Source organism: Prionailurus viverrinus, chromosome D3, assembly GCF_022837055.1.
Source record: "Prionailurus viverrinus isolate Anna chromosome D3, UM_Priviv_1.0, whole genome shotgun sequence".
NCBI lineage: Eukaryota > Metazoa > Chordata > Mammalia > Carnivora > Felidae > Prionailurus > Prionailurus viverrinus.
The window spans coordinates 42,672,865-42,693,063 of NC_062572.1; positions in this window are offsets into that span (position 1 = coordinate 42,672,865).

The window sequence follows — 20,199 nt, forward strand, 5'->3', positions numbered from 1 at the left end:
ATACACACACATTGTGTGTATACACACACACACACACACACACACACACACACACAATGGAGTATTACTCAGCAATCAAAAAGAATGAAATCCTGCCATTTGCAACTATGTGGATGGAACTGGAGGGTATTATGCTAAGTGAAATTAGTCAGAGAAAGACAAAAATCACATGACTTCACTCATATGAGGACTTTAAGAGTCAGAACAGATGAACATAAGGGAAGGGAAACAAAAATAATATAAAAACAGGGAGGGGGACAAAACAGAAGAGGCTCATAAATATGGAGAACAAACTGAGGGTTAATGGAAGGGTTGTGGGAGGGGGGATGGGCTAAATGGGTAAGTGGCACTAAGGAATCTACTCCTGAAATCATTGTTGCACTATATGCTAACTAATTTGGATGTAAATTAAAAAAAATAAAAAATAAAAATAAAATAAATAAAAAATAAAACAAATTCCTCCAAGGGGTACCTGGGTGTCTCAGTCAATTAAGTGTCTGACTCTTGATTTCAGCTCAGGTCATGATCTCATGGTTGTGAGATTGAGCCCTCAGTCTGGCTTCACACTGATCATAGAGCCTGCTTGGGATTTTCTCTCTCTCCCTCTCTGTCTCTCTGTCTCTCTCCCTCCCTCTCTCTTTCTCTCTCTCTCCTTCTGCCTGTCTCTCCCTGCTTGCATGCACTCTCTCTCCCTCTGCCCCTCTCCCCTGCTTGCATGCATTCTCTCTCTCTCTCTCTCTCTCTCTCTCAAAAAAAAAAAAAATTCCTCCAAGAAGAATGTGACATCTTGGTAAGAATTAGGATGGAAAGAGTAAGCAGTCCCTTCCTATCGAGATCTTCTCTTGGCTCATGACCTGTGATTATCTTGGTTTGCTCCAGATCTATTGTTTATTTGGAAACTGATGAGTGTGACAGTTTGAAATCTTGACAGGCAACACTTTTTTCCTTTTTTAAAAATCATTTTCTTTTTTTTTCATCATGATAAGTGTACTCTTTAACCCCCATCTCTTATTTCCCCCATCTCCCCACCTACCTCCCCTCTGGTAACCGTTCGTTTGTTCTTTATAGTTAAGAGTCTGTTTCTAGGTTTGTCTCTCTCTTTTTTTCTTTCATTTGCTTGTTTGTTTTGTTTCTTAAATTACACATATGAGTGAAATCATATGATGTTTGTCTTTCTATTACTGACTTATTAGCTCATCCATGTTGTTGCAAATGGCAAGATTTCATTCTTTTTTATGGCTGAATAATATTCCATTGTATATATACCACATATTTATCCATTCATCTATTGATGGACACTTGGGCTGTTTCCATCATTTGGTCATTGTAAATAATGCTGCTGTAAACATAGGGGTGTATGTATCCCTTTGAGTCAATGTATTTATATTTTTTGGGTAAATACCCAGTAGTGTGATTGCTGGATTGTAGGGCAGTTCTATTTTTAATTCTTTAAGGAATCTACATATAGTGTTTTTAAGGAACCTCCATACAGTTTTCCACAACGGCTGCATCAGTTTGCATTCCCACTTTTTTCTCCACATCCTTACCAACATTTGTTTCTTGTGTTTTTGATTTTACCCATTTTGACATGTGTGAAACAATGTGTCACTGTAGTTTTTCTTTACATTTCCCTGATGATGAATGATGTTGAGCATCTCTTCATGTGTCTGTTGGCTGTTTGAATGCCTTCTTTAGAGAAATGTCTGTTCATATGTTCTGCCTATTTTTTACTGGATTATTTGTTTTTTTGGGTATTGAGTTATATTATTTCTTTATATATTTTGGATACTACCCCCTTGTTTCTTATATCCCAGTCTGTAGGTCACCTTTCAATTTTGTTTACTGTTTCCTTTGCTGTGCAGATGCTTTTTATTTTGATGTAGTTCCAGTAGTTTATTTTTGCCTTTGTGCCTCTTGTTTCAAGGAGAAATATCTAGAAAAATGTTGTTATAGCTGATGTCAGAGAGATTATTGCCTATGCTTTCTTCAAGGATTCTTATGGTTTCACCTCTCACGTTTAAGTCTAATCCATTTTAATTTTATTTTTGTGTATGGTGAAAGAAAGTGGTCTAGTTTCATTCTTTTGCATGTGACTGTCCAGTTTCCCCAATGCTATTTGTTGAAGAGACTGTCTTTTCCCCATTGGATATTCTTTCCTTTGTCAAAGTTTAATTGTCCATATAATTGTGGGTTTATTTCTGTGTTTTCTATTCTAATCCATTGATCTATTTGTCTGTTTTTCTCCCAGTACCATACTCTCTCAATTATTACTGCTTTGTCATATGACTTGAAATCTGGCATTGTGATACCTCCAGTTTTGTTTTTCTTTTTAAAGATTGCCTTGCCTCCTCGAGATCTTCTGTTGTTCCATACAAATTTAGGATTGTTTGTTCTAGTTCTGTGAAAAATACTGTTGGTATTTTGATAGTGACTGCATTAAATCTGTAGATGTGTGTTATAGACATTTTAACAATACTTGTTCTTCCAACCCATGAACATGGAATGTCTTTTCATTTCTTTTCATCCTCTTGAATTTCTTTTGTCAGTTTTCAGAGTACAGGTCTTTCACATTTTGGTTAAGTTTATTCTTAGATATTTTATGGTTTTTGGTAGTTGTAAATGGGATTGACTGGAAACATTTATAACAAGTCGACTATGTGGTTAGCATCGACTATGTGGTTAACATCGTTAGGGAATGGACTTAGGTGCTTTGCAGAACCATCTTGTACTGGGCTAGGGAATGGGTTTCTGAGAGCAGAGATAAAGTTATTGAAGGAATTGAGAGACGTGAGTAGAGGGGTGATGTGGGCAGGGAGAAGAAAGCCTCCAAACTTCCAGGAATCTAATGTGGATGCTCTCCAGATTATCTTGTTCACATTCCTTCCTATATAGATAAGTCAATGAAAGATGATTTAAACACGGGAATAAGTTAAGACTACATCCTAGCGAAATAGGAAAGGGTTAAGATAGTAGAAAGGAAATAAAAGAAATGCGTAAGAAGCTAAAAACTGCAAAGCGAAAGAGAAAAGAATTAGGATAAGACAAGTTAAAACTCCAGCAGTAACATTAATGATTTTAACATGAAATAAGGAAAACTAGAAGTTTGTACTTCCAGTTATAAAATAAATAAGTCACAGAGATGAAAGGCACAGCAAAGGGAATATAGTCAATAAAGTTGTAATAATGTTGTATGGTGACAGATGGTGACTAGACTTATTGTGTTGAGCATTGAGTCATGTTTAGAATTTTTGAATCAATGTTGTACTCCTGAAGCTAATGCAACATTGTATGTCAATTGCATTTCAATAATAAAAAAAGTGAAGAAAATGAAATAAGGACAAAAGTAAAAATAAAACTGAGTCAAGGTAAAGTTAGATGGAAAGCTGAAACTGAGGCACATGGTAGATTAAATAAAAGAATTGAGAGATAAAGTTAAATAAGTGATGTAACAGTTCAACATGTGAGTGAGGTGACTAAGTAATGAGTTGGTAGAAGTAGTGAATGAGCAGGAAGGAAGTGGAGTCAAAGCCTTCAGTCTTCCTGCTGAAGCAGATGACCTTTGTTGCTGGGAGTAGAGAGGTCTGAGAGCCTGCTCAGCAACCCCTCATTGGGGCAGACAGAGGCCCTTTCTACTCTTAGCGTGCTGTCCTCTTCCATTGTCAGTGGACATAGCAAATATAGCCATATAATCTGATATCAGAAAGCACCCTGGCAATTTCTTTTTTTTTATTGTTTTTTAATGTTTATTAATTTTTGAGAGAGAGAGAGAGAAAAAGACAGAGCTTGAGCAGGGGAGAGGCAGAGAAAGAGACACACACAGAATCCAAAGCAATCTCCAGACTCTGAGCTGTCAGCACAGAGCCTGATGGGGGGCTTGAACCCATGAACTATGAGATCATGACCTGAGCCAAAGTCGGATGCTTAACTGACTGAGCCACCCAGGCACCCCAGCAATTCCTTTTTTGATACTTTTTAAAAATAAATAAATGTTTACAGCAGAGAGAGGAATCTAGTGGCATGCTAGGAAATATTTAAAAACCACCTGTGGGGATGAGGAGAGGGGAAAGCCTGGGACTGATTTATTGTGTTTGCCAGTTTTCGTTGCAGATGTATTCCCACCATGACTGATTTTAGGTTGCCAGTCTGATGGCAGCCAGCTGTACCTGAGACTGAGGAGTTTCTCTGGACATAGGAGTAAAACTGAGACAGTTCTAGGCCAATGAGGATAGTTGGCCACCCTAACAACTTGCAAAATTCCTGAAAATACAACAGTTAAGAACTAGTGCAAGCCATCTACAGCTAGAAGAAACAGATTGACCGTGCCTGAAGACCATACTTGGGACCTACCTGGGGAATGAATCTCAGCCTAGCTGTTGCCTGCTACAGAACAGAGGGCTGGCTTCCACTGTCAAGAAAGCTCCAGCCATACCTGAGGTTTAGCACCTGTGGGTCTAGAGCATTTATAATAAACTGCTGATTGGCCAACTGCTGTTGTCCTTAGACTGCCTTTCCACTTAGGGCCTTGGTTGTGGGCTAGCCTCCAAGCCGAAAGACCAGGCTGCCAGTTTGAAGCTTCACAAAGCCTTTGACACCATCCAGGGTTGTAGTTTGTCCCAAACGAAAGCAATTGGACTCCAGACAATCACAATATACCTTCCATGACTGTTAGCCTTCCTCTGGGTACCTGTCCTTTCCAAGTGATAAGCATCTGCTTGTCTCTTTCCAAGACCTTTCCTTTGCCCTTGAACCTGCCAAGTTCTCTCGCCTCTTCCCTTTTCCTAAAGGCCAGTCTCTCTGTGGTCTGGATTAGGAACCCTCTCTTGTATATCCTTTATATACTTTTATCATAGCACTTAAGATAGTGTGAGTTGATACATAATAATTGCTCACTGCTTTGTTTTTATTATTACTGTTTATTTGCAAATTTCTCTCTCCAAATTATAACTCCTTGAGAGCAAGAACTGTAACAGCTGTGTCTTTATATTCTAACACTTAGCTGTAGTGCCTCACACATAATATGTACATTATAAATGCTTGCTGAATGAATAAAACAACGAAATAGTGTAAATAAAGGGATTTTATAATCAGTGTATAGAAATATGCCCTACACACTATAAATTTTATTTTTATGTTTATTTATTTATTTTGAGAGAGACAGAGACAGTGTGAGCAGGGTAGGGGCAGAGAGAGAGAGAGAGAGGGAGAGAGAGGGAAGCCCAAGCAGGCTCTGCACTGTCAGAGCAGAGCCCAACGAGGGGCTCAAACTCATGAAACCATGAGATCATGACCTAAGCTGAAACCAAGAGTCTGATGCTTAACCAGTTGAGCCACTTAGGTGCCCCTGCCCTACACACTTTAATAAGGGGATTACCTAAAATGGGCATTTCCATATGGTAATACCAGATCATAAATCTGACTGTGTTTTTAAGAAAGTGTTAAATTATAGTTATTTCCTTGTTTTGTTAGACTGGTAAGTGTCTGATTTTTGTTAAGAGTTCTGGCAAGAGTAGTAAAGGCACTAAACTTAAATTCACCTTTATGTAAAACTGATTAATGCCAGGAAACGAGGGCTTGCTGTAAAATTTTCCAGGTTCCTTTCTTTCTGTCTCTAATATAATTTTTATCTTAGAGTAGTTCTTTTTCATTGAATTCCATTTTGAAATGCTTTTGACTCTAAAAAGCTAATTTATCTTTTACTACATTGCCAAAGAATTTCTGAAGCAATTTGACTCACCTTGGGGCCAGGTTCAACATCAAACTGAAATCTTTTTAATGATAATACTATTTTCTCACATGCTTTATGGTCCTTTAGAGTATCATCATAAAAGTATGTAATCTTCAAATGTATCTTACTGTAAGAATTTCCTTTTAAATTATGAAAAATTGGATCAACTTTACTTGGATTGATTCTTGTAGAGAATGTAATAATGAACTTAAAGTATCAATATAGAGTTCCTAGATTCCCCACCTAGCCCTATTAAAAAAATCTTGGCAATGCTATTTCCATTTGTATTTGCTTCACATAAGATTATGTGAAGGAAAATATTAACAGTTACAGTTGAAAAATACTTTTTTTCTGTACTTCTCCTTGAACATGATTTAGCTGTATTAAAAAGTGTGACAGGAAAAATTCCAAAGTTTCTGTGTGACATATTTGTGCTTTCAACTAAATAGAAGAAAGTGGGGAGTAAAATGTGTATCTTGCCCTATTCTTCTTTGAAAGGGACTATAATGCTTAATTGAGGTGATTAGTATCTGTTGGTGGCATTGTGACATGTGAATCAAATGCTGTTTTGTTTAGACAGTGCTGGGATACTGTCTATACCATCACTTTCCAATAGTACTTTCTGTAGTGATGTAACTGTTCTGTATCTGTGATGTCAAACAGTAGTCACTGTAGCTATTGAATATAGTCACAATAGCTCTTGAATGCTTGAAATATGGCTAGTGTGACTGAGTAACTGAATGTTTCATCTTGTTTCATTTTAATTAATTAAAATTTAAGTCATGTAGTTTAGTGGCTAATTTGTTAGACTTTCAATTTGATTTCTTATTCCAATTGCAAAAAAAAAAGTAATTTGAGTTAGAAAAAAACATGTTAAGTTTGCACAGGTTCTCTCTGTCCCTGTGTAATTGACCCTGTTAGGATGTTTTTGGAGAGGAGGCAGTGTATATTATGGAATGGGAAGGCTTGCATCCTCATCTGGCTATGCCATAATTTAGCAGTTTGGGCATATTATCTCTCTGGACCTTTCCTTGCCTGGAAAACAAGGAGTCATTTGGTTTTTGAATTTATATTTAACATTGGGATTTTTTTTTTCTTAGGAACAGCCAAACAAACTGAGCAGAAACCTCAGATAAGACAGAGGTGAAAGGGGTGGGATGGTTTTGGGCAGCAAAGTCCTATTCATTAAGCCATCCCTTTATCTTTCAGTAACTCCCAAGCTTCTCTACTACGGTAGAGAGCCCAATGTGCAAAGCTTTGGAGTGGATGGAGTCCAGAGTTCCTTCTAGCTCTGATAAAGTATGGTTTCTATAAAGTGGAATAAAGTTTTCTTTTCATTGATATCATCTCAGAAGTAATAATTCTTCAAAAGCCAGTCTTTATATGTATTTTGACCCAACTCACCTTATTAAAGTTGAGTTTGAGAGGTACTCAGGGCATTCAATAGGGAGAGGTCTCTGTTCTCTTAGCTCACCAAAAATGAAACTAAAAACAAGAGCTTAATGGATATAGCAGATAGGGGTGGGTCCAAATAGCACTTGCATGCAAATTTTAAGAAATAACCTTTTAAATTTCCTCCTTTGTGAATGGATTTATCATTTTGGTAAATTAAGGACTGAGTTTCATAAAAGAAAACATGATTGAAGTGGTTAAATTGGTATTATAGTGGCTGATTGTGGTCTTGATGTGGGCTCAAGGAACTCATGCTTGCCCCTCTCTCCCTGCTAGGGAAAAGCAACTCAGATCTGGAATAGAGTCCTCAGGTGTATACAGCTGGAGTGTGGGGTTGAATGTGGCATAATGGGGAAAGTTTGACAGGGAGGTACAAAGAGGTTAAATGTACTTTTTTCACATGATATTTTTTTGGAAGTGGTAATGTATTTTGGGTGTCTTCCTTTTCCCTTCCTTTCTACTGTTCTCTCTTCTCTCCAGAATAACTGATAAAAAGGGCTTAGGGCTACTTCCCTTTCACTTTCACTCTTGGGAAGTCTAGTGCTAGCAGGCACTAGGGTAGGGCATAGAGGAAACGTGGAGAGTCTGACTATAGCCTTGGCTGACAAACTAGTTTTTGTATTTATACATGATCTGTCCAAGCTCACCCAAATAAGCTCACCAAATAGGGCTTAGGACCAGAAACATGCTGTTAATGATTTCTGATGAAGTTAGGCAGTTAATAAAGGAATCAGGACTTAAGAGATTCAGCCTTTCCATGTGTTAAGACTAAGAAATGTGTTTGATATTAATTGCACTATGATTTTATTTTTTTCCTTTATTTTTTCTTTTTTCAACTTTTTTTTTTTTTTTTTTTTTTTTATTCTTGGGACAGAGAGAGACAGAGCATGAACAGGGGAGGGGCAGAGAGAGAGAGGGAGACAGAATCGGAAACAGGCTCCAGGCTCTGAGCCATCAGCCTGACGCGGGGCTCGAACTCACGGACAGCGAGATCGTGACCTGGCTGAAGTCGGACGCTTAACCGACTGCGCCACCCAGGCGCCCCTGCACTATGATTTTAAACATACTGATGGGAAGGATGGTTTGTTGTCTCTGAGAGCACAGTGTTCTATAGCAACTTCAATGCTCTGAAAGCTTTTAATTAAATAAAATTTAGGTTTCCTCTCCAGGCATTCTTAAAATTTAGCAAGTGAACAAACATAAAGGGAGAAAAATGAGAAAAAAAAAACCCTTAAGTTAAAAAAAGTCAAGCATTTTGATTATGCTTGTATACAACAAGGCTCAAGGTTGTTCTCTTCTGTTAAATACATTGGGACAGCTGAGCCCATACGATTTTCTCCTTCCTCCTTGACTATTCCTTTTTTGGAACTTTAGTTCCTAGCACAATTAATATGGGAAAACTCATTGAATAGGTGTTTAATATATTAAACATAGATTTTTTTGGAATTTGATTGGATTATTTGCATTAAAGTTGAAGATGTTTGTAGGGATGACAGATCTTTGATGGAATGAGCCAAAATTTTAGTTGCCAAATATTGAGAGACACTAATAGGTCTACAAAACTTTTCAGTTTACAAAGGATTGCTACAGACAGTGTCTAATTTTTCCTCACAATAACTGTGTAGGGTAGATATTATTTCTCTTTTACTTATGTGGCCCAGGGAAGTTAAGTGATTGTTTACTGTCTTATCTCAAATGGAAGAGAGAGTTTTCCAGAAGGAGAGGATTAACCAAAGATTTAGAGCTACACAAATATTGAGGAAAATGTAATTTTGCAATAACATTCATGGCTTTCTTGAAAGAAAAAAAAAACCATTCAGTGGAGCAGAAAGATTGTAAGACAGGTATAGGTGGGCAGATTACTGAGAGTAGATACTCATATTTTCTTCATGGGGGAAAAATCTTTCCTAAACAAAATAGTTTTCTTCCATATTTATGACTGGAGAAAGTTAATGATTTGAATAACTCCAAACTGTTCTGTAATATTAGCTCAACTGTAAATGCATAGTTTCCAAATAATTTATAATTTTTTAATTATTATTTTTTAATGTTTATTTATTTTTAAGAGAGAGTGAGAGAGAGAGAGATGGAGTGCGAGTGGGGAGGGGCAGAGAGAGAGAGGGAGGCACAGAATCCGAAGCAGGCTGTAGCCTCTGAGCTGTCAGCTCAGAGCCCAATGTGGGGCTTGAACCCACGAGATATAAGATCCTGACCTGAGCTAAAGTTGGACACCTAACTGACTGAGCCACCCAGGCACACCCCGAAAAATTTAAAGTTGCTAAAGTGGTAAAACTTGTAATACCTGGGGAATATTAGTCTTTTTTTTTTTTCATTTAGAATTAATTATTTTTTGAAATCTTTAAGGGCTACAAATCTGTGCCACATTTCTCTGAGGTAGTAACAAGCATTTACTAAAAGACATATACAGGTAAGATTGTTATTGAGCAAAATGTACTTTAGTTAGGATGTTTCTGAATTTCTTATGTCGCCACTCATGTTTTTTTATGTAATTTTTTTCCAGTGTTCCACAGTTTATTGCTGAAATATCTGTGGAAATTAATATTTTAGAAAACTTTATTCTATGAATGTCAAGACATTTCTGCTTAAAGTTATACAGCTGTGGGTGCCTGGGTGGCTTAGTTGGTTAAGTGGTCAAGCCCTGCTTGGGCTCTGTGCTGGGTGTGAAGCCTACTTTAAAAAAATAAAAAAAGTTAAAAAAAATAAATAAAAGTTATACAGCTGCTCTTGTTCTGATAGTCATATACCACTGCCTCCCAATCACCACCCCCTGTCCAAATATAGCAATGTGTGCACTTACCTGATAGAAATGTAGTGTGCATAGGGATGGAATGAATATCAAGAGCTTATCCCCACCTCAGTGAAATGTCAAAGATTTCATGTGTTGATATACGTTATTTTTACTTTCATTATATCCTTAGTTTCTTACTTATTATTTCAATTGTTAGAGTTTGCTCTAAGTTCGTAATCTATGACATAATAGTTTTGTACCTTACCCAAGAAAAAGGGCCTGAAAAATGACATAAGAATATTTTAGAAGTTTCCTCTTAAATTTTTCAGTGTATTGTGATAAAGTGGGAGATATGATGATAGAGTATTATGTGGCACTTGGGTCAAAAATCTAATGCATGCATTAATTCAACAAATATTTATGATACACCTGCTTATCAGGCACCGTGCTACGTGCTAGGGATGTGGTGTGGAACAAGACAGACACCGTTCTTGGCCTCCTGGGCTTAGAATTTACAGAGTATAGAATGGAAGCATACTGATTGGAAAGTTACGTGTTAAGGTAAAAGTCAACAGGAATCCTGTGAGTTTGAGTACGAGGACAGAAGAGATCTCCTTAGTGTCATTTTGCTTTGCTTCTTTAAAAGGTTGCCAAAATTTTGGTTACTTCCATTCTGACATGGGCCTCACCCTCATCTGACAACTCAGTGCCCTGGTGCCTGTAATTTGCTAAGGCATAAAACTTTTTTTTTTTTTTTTTTTCCCAGCCAGTGTTCAGTTCAGAGCCCAGAGCAGGTCAGTTCTCTGTAGAGATTTCTGCCTGTCCTGCAGTAACAAGACAACACTCAATTCTTTACTCTGTCTCAGCACAGTAACCTGTGATGCATTCCAGTCAGAACTATGCCTAGCTAACCTCACTTTGCCTCTAGCTGTATCATCTTCCCTATCCCTGAAATGTCAGCCCATTCAGGCTTGTCCTTTCCAATATGGCTATTCTAGCCTGGTTCCGTGCTGCAACCTCTTCCTTTCAAACCATCCCCCACACTGCCCTCTGTCAGTTTTTTCCACTGTGCCTTTTGGACCTCCTGTATGTTGGAATTCTCCAGACTAACAGGGCTGCCCTTAATTGCAAAGGGTTTCACAATTACAAACGGAGCTCATTGGCGTTCAATTCATTAATTTGCATAATCAGTCATATGTAAGTTTACTGCTGTGGGGCTGAAGCTGAGTCCAAGATGCTGAGAAAAAGTGATTTTATATAGATAGGGAGAACGTTGGGACAGTCTACTCCATAAGACTTGACACTTAGGAAGTTATCTTTTCCTTTTATGGGAAGCACATGGGATGCCTGGACTGTGACCATGAGCTGCTTTGTGTAAGTGAGGCAACCAGTCTTTGTGCTGTTATAAAGAAACAATAGGCCCCAAATGGAGTCACTTTGCCAAGCCCCACCAAGACTTAATACCTAACCTAAAGGCAGTATCAGCCTGTCCCAGGAGCAGATTTTTAAATCAATCAGCCTGCAGTTTCCTGATCAGCATAATCTACTCATTTACCTTCCATGTCCCACCTTTCTTCTGCTTATAAAAGCCTTCCATTTTGTACAACTCCTCAGAGCTCCCTTCTGTTTGGTAGGTGAGATATTACCTATTCATGAACTGTTGATAAAGCCAATTAGATCTTCAGATTTACTCAGTTGAATTGTTTTGTGTTGTTTTTTTAACAGTGCCTTTCCCAGACATGGGCTATATAATCAATACAAGAAAACGTGGAAGGTCTACTTACCTGCTAGAAACCCTTTCATTTAGCAATCATGGTTGTTTGCCTTACATGTTTCCCTAGGTAGCCCATGTAAGGTAAAGGAAAATTATAACTAGCAATGTAGTTCGAATCATAACTTCCTGCTTGAGTGAGAAACAATGTGATGGGAACAATACTGTCTTCCGACCCTGCGTCTACTCTCTGCCCTGCCTTGGTAAGACTGTTGTTACACCCATGGAGGCTTAACTCTGTTAAGTTCAAGGACCATCCCTCTGTCACCAAAACACTCATTGCCAAGTGAGTTTCATCTCTCAAACCCAGGAATGGTTTACTTGGTTGTAGACTCTCACCTTCAGGCAGAGGTAGGAGTTGTACAGGTAGTTCTACTGGGCCCTGCATTTAATAAGAAAAAGAGAGTGAAATCTTTTGACAAGTTTTATCTTTTATATAATTTCTTTCTCATGAGGATCCAAAGAACCAACACACAGTCTGGACCAGAGATAGGATATATTACTAATTTTGGAAAGCCCTTAGGATACCTTGCCATTTTCTTAAATACTCTTCTGGTTTGCCTTTTAATTTTAGTTATGGTATATTTTGATATAGAAACACTTTAATTTTTGTTTGTCACGTCACTTTTCTCCTTTGAACTTTTGCTTTTATGTTTAGAAACTCTGAAACTCCTAATACTACAATTTAGGGGTCTTAACAGAGCCGGGGACTCTAGCATATGACACCCTTCATTTTGCCTATAAAAACCTTTGTCCCTTATAGCTGTGAAGAATTCTTGGTTGCAAATGACAGAAACTACCCTTGGCTAACTTAAATAGAAAAGGAATTTATTGCAAAGATGCCCAGTACTTGGAAGGCTTGAGAACCAGACTCAGAAAATGGGCAAGAACCAAGGGAAGCTGGGGCAGCTACTGCTGGAATCACAGCCCAAGTGCAGTATTGGGTCAATTTGTTTAGGGGGCTGCCACTGGCTCCAGTCTACATCATGCTACCATGGACTATCAGCCACCCATGTTCTCTAGTTCAATAATAAAATACATGTGGTATATGTGGAAATTAATATTTTAGAGTTAAAATAATACCAAGAGGTTTTATGTTTGTAATTATTACCAGCTGCTGTTTTTCAAATTGACATACCTGTCTATTTCTCCCTGGCCTACAACCCCCCTACCTCTGTTATGCTGCCCAAATTGCCAGATTAGAGCAGACCAAAGAATACATTGACATGACAGAAAATGGTGCCTTTAAAGATAAAGTGAGTATTGGGAGTCTTTTCCTACCCTGTTGTTTCTTGGGGGATATCATATGTTGGAGTATTTAATGTTTACAATATGCCTCATATCCTGCTTGTCATTAAAGCTGCTGCCTGTGCCGTGAGGAATTTCTCCAGTTGGCTGCACGTTTACATGCCTTATATGACTGCCTTAAGGTGGAACACGGGACATGGAGTTAGCTGAACCTAGGCTACATGGGAGTGCCCTCTTTGCAGGGACCAGGGCACTGCCTCTGTCCTAAGATTCGGATACTGGAGGGCCAAAAAGAAAGAAATCTGCACTATAGACCTGGCTTTCCTCTAAAGTCCCCACCCCCTTAGCATCCTGGCCAAGTCATTGTGCTCCTCCTTGGTATTCCAAACCACAGATCTGGATAGAGGTGAGGGGAGATCAGCATCCATTTTGTCCACTTCAAAACTTGTGTTCCTCTTTTCATGTTGTACCTCCTTGGAGCTTATGCCAACCCTTACACCCTTCTAGTTGGGGTTATTGACTAACTTGCCTTGCCTGTATGTCGATTAGAAATATCACATGGCTCGTTATCCTGAGCACTGCTTTTAGTTCTGCCTTTGTCTGGAGTACTGACTTTAGTATATTTATTCACTAATCATCCAGCACCAGACTTTAAAAGATTTTTTAAAAATGTTTATTTATTTTTGAGAGAGAGAGAGAGAGAGAGGGAGAGAGAAAGAGAGAGCATGAGTGGGGGAGGGGCAGAGAGAGAGGGAGACACAGAATCTGAAGCAGGCTCCAGGCTCCAAGCTGTCACCACAGAACCTGATGCGGGCTCGAACTCACGAACTGTGAGATCATGACCTGAGCCCAAGTCGGACGCTTAACCAACTGAGCCACCCAGGTGCCCCATCCAGCACCATGACTTTACAATTAAAGTTGATCTTGCAGCTAAACTTACAGCTTGCAAACAACAGAAACCACCCTTGGTTAACTTAAACAGAAAAGGAATTTATATCCAGTACTTGGAAGGCTTGAGAACCAGGCTCAGGAAATGGGGAAGAATTAACCTCCATTTTTTAGCCTATAGATAACTCTTAATATGTTAAACTGAATTTATGAACTAGTCCTTCCAAATCTGCCTCTTTTCCTGAATTCTCTTAGTTAATAGCATCACTATCCTCCAAGTTTCCCAAGCCAGAAATCAGTGAGTTATCCTGAATCCGCTCCCTTTCTAAGTACTTCACACACAGTCTAGTTACGGTAGTTACCACCTTCTTAAAAAATTTCTTGAGACCATTTTTTGTTTCTTTTTGTCTTATTACTGCCTTAGTATAAGTTTAGATTTCTTTTCTTGTGGTTAACTGCAATATCTTTTTAACTGGTTCCTATTTTTAAAATGCATTCTCTTCAATCTATAACGACATGGCAAAGTAATCTTCCTAAAACAAATCTGATTATTTCATTCCTCTGCTGAAACCCTTTTGTGGCCTTCTTAGCTCTCGGAATAAAAATGGAATTCAACTCTTTAAGATAAAAGTCTGTCTTTGATATGACCTTTGACTATTTCTGTAATTCAACTTTTATATCTGCTGTAAGGTATATTTTGCTCCAAACATAGAGTTATCTAGACTGGGCTTTTACTCTCTCTGCTTTCCCATCTTCATTCCTATTAATGTTTTAAAACTTAATTTGATTGTTGAGTAGTATGTTTGTAGATAGATAATATTTTGATATTTTTACAATGGGCTTATGATCCAATTCGGGGTAATCAGAGTCATTTTCTGGGACTTTTCTTCTGGAGAGGAGTGGGAAAGACTCTCTTTTGCTTTTCAGGTAAAGATGCTGCTAAGATGTGAACCTGGGGCTTCTATCATTTGGAGGAACTCATTGGCAGAGATTGAGACCAACATCTAGGGAGAAGTAGAGCTAAGAATGGGAGGAAGGGAATATGAGAGAATGAGAAAGCAAGTCTTGATGACATTTTGAGCCCTGGATCTGGTGTGTGTAATGTTAGGTCTATTACAGTCTTTTCCAGTTATTAGCTGATAAATCCACTCTCCCTTTTTCTTTCATTTAAATTAGATTGATTAGCTTTCATCACGTCAGACCAAAAGAGTCCATGGAGGTGCAATAGAATTAATAAGTTAACATTACTTATAAACTTAGTCTTTACAATTTTGGCTGTAGCTATACATAGTATAATTTTGGCAGATGGTTTTCAGGGGAAAGTACTGCTTTAAGCCTGCATAAAGCAGGCTGTACTTAAAAGGGTAACTTTGAACTCTTTGTACTTAAAGTTAAGACTTTGTATGAATTAGTATTGGAAGTAGACACATGGAAAATGTAAGAATTTTTAAAGAAAGTTTATTTGTAATCTTGTATCATTTAACCTAATGGTTCTCAAATCTGGGTGTACAGTCATCTGAAGAGCTTCTAAAACTGCAGATCCCTAGGACCTCCCCAGAGTAAGTAAATCAGAATCTCTGGAGCTGGGACCCAAACATTGGTATTTTTTTAAAAGCTCAGTTTCAACTGTTAGTAAGAGTTGAGAACCAAAGATCTAACCTGTTTCTGTTCCTTGAGGAATTCAAGTTACCTACACATGGATTTTTATTGATCTCTTTTCCTCATTGTAATTTTTCCCATAATGGGCATAGCATTAAAATCTAGTTGCTGGCTTTTGTGGTGTTTTCTAATTTGGGATTTCTATAAAACTGGCCAGGGACATACGATTAGGCACTGCTCATCTTTAATTTTGATTTTAATAAAGTGGCTGTAAATGTGAATCTCTGTGTAAGTTCTCTATGTTGTCTTACTGAGATTTACATTTTTCTCAGACTTATCTTTGTAAGAGCTTGCTTTAAGGAAGCGATACTAAAGTAAGAAGATAACTTTCAATAGTAAAATTGATGCAAAAAGAAACCATTAGAATGATATATTAAAATAAACACAACTTATATCATTAGGAGTATGCTATATAGAACAAAAAGATTCCTTGGATTTTGACGTACATTTTGGTCTGTTTATCCCAAGAGTTTGATAAGATTTCCATGCTAAAAGCAATTGCTGTTTAAGATGAAAAGGATATTTCGTTTTTGATGATGTATCTGATTTAAAGGCAGACATTTTTCTTAATTTGCAATTTATGATATCTGCCAGTTGCCTTCGTGTGTCACACACACACACGCGCACACACACACAGACACACTTTAACTGTAATAGCATTTACATAAATCCACAGAAAACAATAGACAGTAAGAAAACAATGTTAGAGAAATGGTAGGAATTAATTAAAATTGCTTTATTAGTTAATCATATAAAAATTTAACAGAATGGTTTCTTGGTGCTTAGCATTGATCTAAGGGCTAAGAGGGTTACAATCCTGATCATATGAAATTTGCAATCTAATTGGAGAGATGAGACAAAGCAGAAAAATTAAATAAACTTGCAGGGTGTATATGCGTCAGTTTTAGTCTGCATAGTAATGACGATAAGTACTGCATCTCAGATAATGGAGATATACACAAAATACGCTTCCTAAAAGATGTGAAATGAAAAAGACTTTTTGATCTTTCTCTGTGTATTTCAGTACCCTGTAGTGAGTCTTTAGTTTCATATTTTTGACCACTTCCAAGTCAGAAGCAAGTTCCCTTGGTGGCCAACTTTTGTTTTTCTTGGTCTATCCTTTATAGAACATTGTTTAGAAAATTCTATTTGGGAGTGTGAGCTGACAGATTTTCAAAGGGTTCCAAAATTTAAGATTTTGCATTGGATTTTGTTTGTTCTGATTTCTTAACCTCAAAATAGAAGGTAGTGTGAGCGTGGTACAGGTATCTTGGCTCCTAGTATGGCGGACTGGTAGTGAGTAACAGGGCTCAAATCTAGAGTCTTTGGGGAATATCAAATTCTTTTAACCTATGGGCTCTCATGAGCTTATTACAAGTAGTCAGATATTTTAGCCTTTCCTGGGGATTTCTAGTTACCCTTCCTAATTTGTCTTAGCTCTGGTTGGGTAACAAACGACATTGTTGGAGTCATTTGTGAGGTATGTTCCAAGTAATGAATAATTGCCTTTCCCACACATTAGAGTGCTTATCCCATAAAGATGGTATAGTCACACATTACAATTCCAAAGTTGGAGAGAGAGGGATGAAATGTAAATAGTTGCATGTATTTGTGCTTGTGGGGGATGTGTCCTAAATGAAAACATCATTTGACTTGTGTCGTGCTAGGAAAAGGGATACAAAACAATTGCTTTAGTATAAAGATAGAGCTGTTTCTCTCTGGTCTCATCTTTCCTTATTGGGAAAGAAAGATTTGTTTTTGTTTTGTTTTGTTTTGTTTTAGTCTTCATCTCAAAACCACTTTTTTGATGACTGGTCAAAATTGCTTTCTTTTCAGCCACTTGAACTCCAATTCGATTAGACCCTTTCTCCTCAGGGCACTTCATCCTTATAAAAAAATCACCTCAGATGCCCTCACTGTTTAATACTCCACCCAATTGTAATAACTTCTTACTTTTGTTTTTCTCCTGAAGATCTCTAGCTTTCTTTAGGAGTTTGCCTCTCTATTTTCACTCTCTGTGGCTTTCCATTTTGGCTCCTCATCTCAGAATCAAATTCTGGTTTGTTGTTTCAAATAAGTATTACTATATCTATTAACTAATTACGTTTCAGTTCCTCCAGCTTCAGGTAGTTTGGGATTTCCTGAGTCTCTTGATTTGGAGAAAGGATTTTTTTTTTATGTTTCCACTGCAGGTATTTAATGATTGAACATTCATATAAATGTAAACTTCAGAAGAGCAAATAGCCTCAACATAAGTATAATTAAGCTTCATGGTACCTTAGTGAAGAAGGGAGAATAAATAACCAGGGAGGCTACAATCGTTTCCTCCCAAGCCTGATTAAAAACAAAGTTTTAAAATGTTAAACTGGTGCTAATCTGCATGACTGCTTCAGGTTTCATTTGAGGAAGAATTGTGGCTGCTAATATTCTCACTAAAATATGTGAATCTATTTACATAATCAGAGCCCTATGGGATGGAGCTTAGATTTAATATGGTTTTGGTGCTTATGTGTTTTCCAGTACATTGATTAATACTGTCCTCTGAAGTGGAACCCAATCAGGGGTAACCTGCCAGAGGACTATTTTCTAGAAATTTCAGCTGAACTAATATCTGTGGAAATCTTAAGACTATAGAGGAGTTGATGAATATACCACAATTAAACTTGCTTTGTGAATTGAAGAATGGGGCAAAGGATAATGAACATATTGAAATGATTCCACATGTTTTATGTATGACACATTTGTAATTAAAACAGATCCTCAAGGTAAGTTTGTATATACTAATATAATAATTTCAAAAAAGCAGAATACATTATTAAATATCTACAGGGCATATTTCCCAGTTGGAGAATGTGAAAATTTCGCTTGTTTTGCTACTTCAACAGTTGTTTACCAGAAACTAGAGATTGAGTGTTTCAGTAAGCTGTATTTGTTGGGCAATCTGTTTCATTGCTCAAATCTGTATCTATATATGTGGATATCTATATCTACTTATATCTCTATCTATCTCTATGTATCTATGAGTGCATCTTCAATATATAATTTTCTAGTTATACAGTTATAAATAACTTTAATTTCAGTCACTCAACTAAACATTAACATTTATCCTAATTTCCTCAGTCTTGCGAAGATCCTCTGAGACCTTTAACAATTCAGCAGTTATTGTACCTGGCAGCTCTAGGTCATGGCTTTTGCAGCCAGGGTCATTTTAGGGTTTAATGGGGGATTTAACAACCCCATTGCTGTTACAACCTTTTCTATCATGGGATCTTCCAAACAATCCTGTGAGGTTGGAATAAGTACTGTTTTACAAACTGTTTTACAGAGGCAACTGACATGTTCCATAGACTTTCATTTTTAAGTTATGAGTAAGGGTTGATTAACCAATAATCTATTAAGTGAATCATTGCAATTGACTAAAATTTGGTTTTCATGAGAAAAATTAATAGGTAACTAGAGGGCTCTAAGTCAGTATATATGTGACTAAAGAGTCTGGCTACTATGTATTTGGTGAGTTTACAACACTTCTATTGTACTTGTTCCCATGTAGATAGTTGCAGTTCCCACAATGTCAAGGAAAAGCACTCAGTTATCCCTACATCATCCTTGTTTTCTTGACTGTGGGAATGATTTTAGTTGATGCTCCTTTGTCTCGTAATTATGAGTTACTGTTAGAGTATTGTGAATTGTTTGATTAACTTTATACTGTAGGATGTTTGCATATTTGCAACAATGATATTTGTAGCTCTTTTTATCAAAATAGATTTTAAGGTAAGTTATTATTTTAAGGTTACTTTTATATATGTGTATTAGTGGAATATATATAATATATTTATATATTATATAAAATAAGCAAATTTACCTTTAGGTAAATATGTATAGTATGTTTTATTGTATACATAAATGTATGCCAGCCACTAAGTTGTATATGCAACACTAAGTTGTGTATGCACAGATGTGAACCAGCATACTTGTATATTGAATGAAGCAGATGTACCCTATAGTGAGAATGGGGGAGATGGATGGGCCTTGGGGTCTTTGGCATTCCTTAAGTGAGCTGTGTTAAAAAAGTAAGAACCATCTATTTTCAGGAGTCCTAAGTTGGAGAATGACAGGAACCTGCTTGTTTGGCATGTGGTTATGGGGACTCTTGGGGCATACTTCCAATTTCCATAAAGACCATGTTGATGTCACGTATTTGTAAGAAGAGAGTGGGACTGTTTGCATAGAATCTGGCCTTTTGCTATATGATTATATGGAAATGAATCACAGTTGTGTTGGCCAGAACCACCATTAAGCTTTGTATGTGAAATGCATTAAAGAATTATTTTGTTTCTCCCCTGCAGCTATGATTTCTTATATATGTGTAAAACTTTACAATTAGAGATTTGCCAGTCTAATTCTTTTCTGAAGGGAAAATTGAGCCCTGGAGACATGAGGTGATTTAAGACCAGAGAGGCTGAGATAGAACCAGTGATCAGAGCTCCTGATACTCTCAGCCTAAGGTGTTTTTTTTTTTAATCTAAATTTTATTTCTTTTTTTTTTTTTTTTTTTTTTTTTTATGAAATTTATTGACAAATTGGTTTCCATACAACACCCAGTGCTCATCCCAAAAGGTGCCCTCCTCAATACCCATCACCCACCCTCTCCTCTCCCACCCCCCATCATCCCTCAGTTTGTTCTCAGTTTTTAAGTCTCTTATGCTT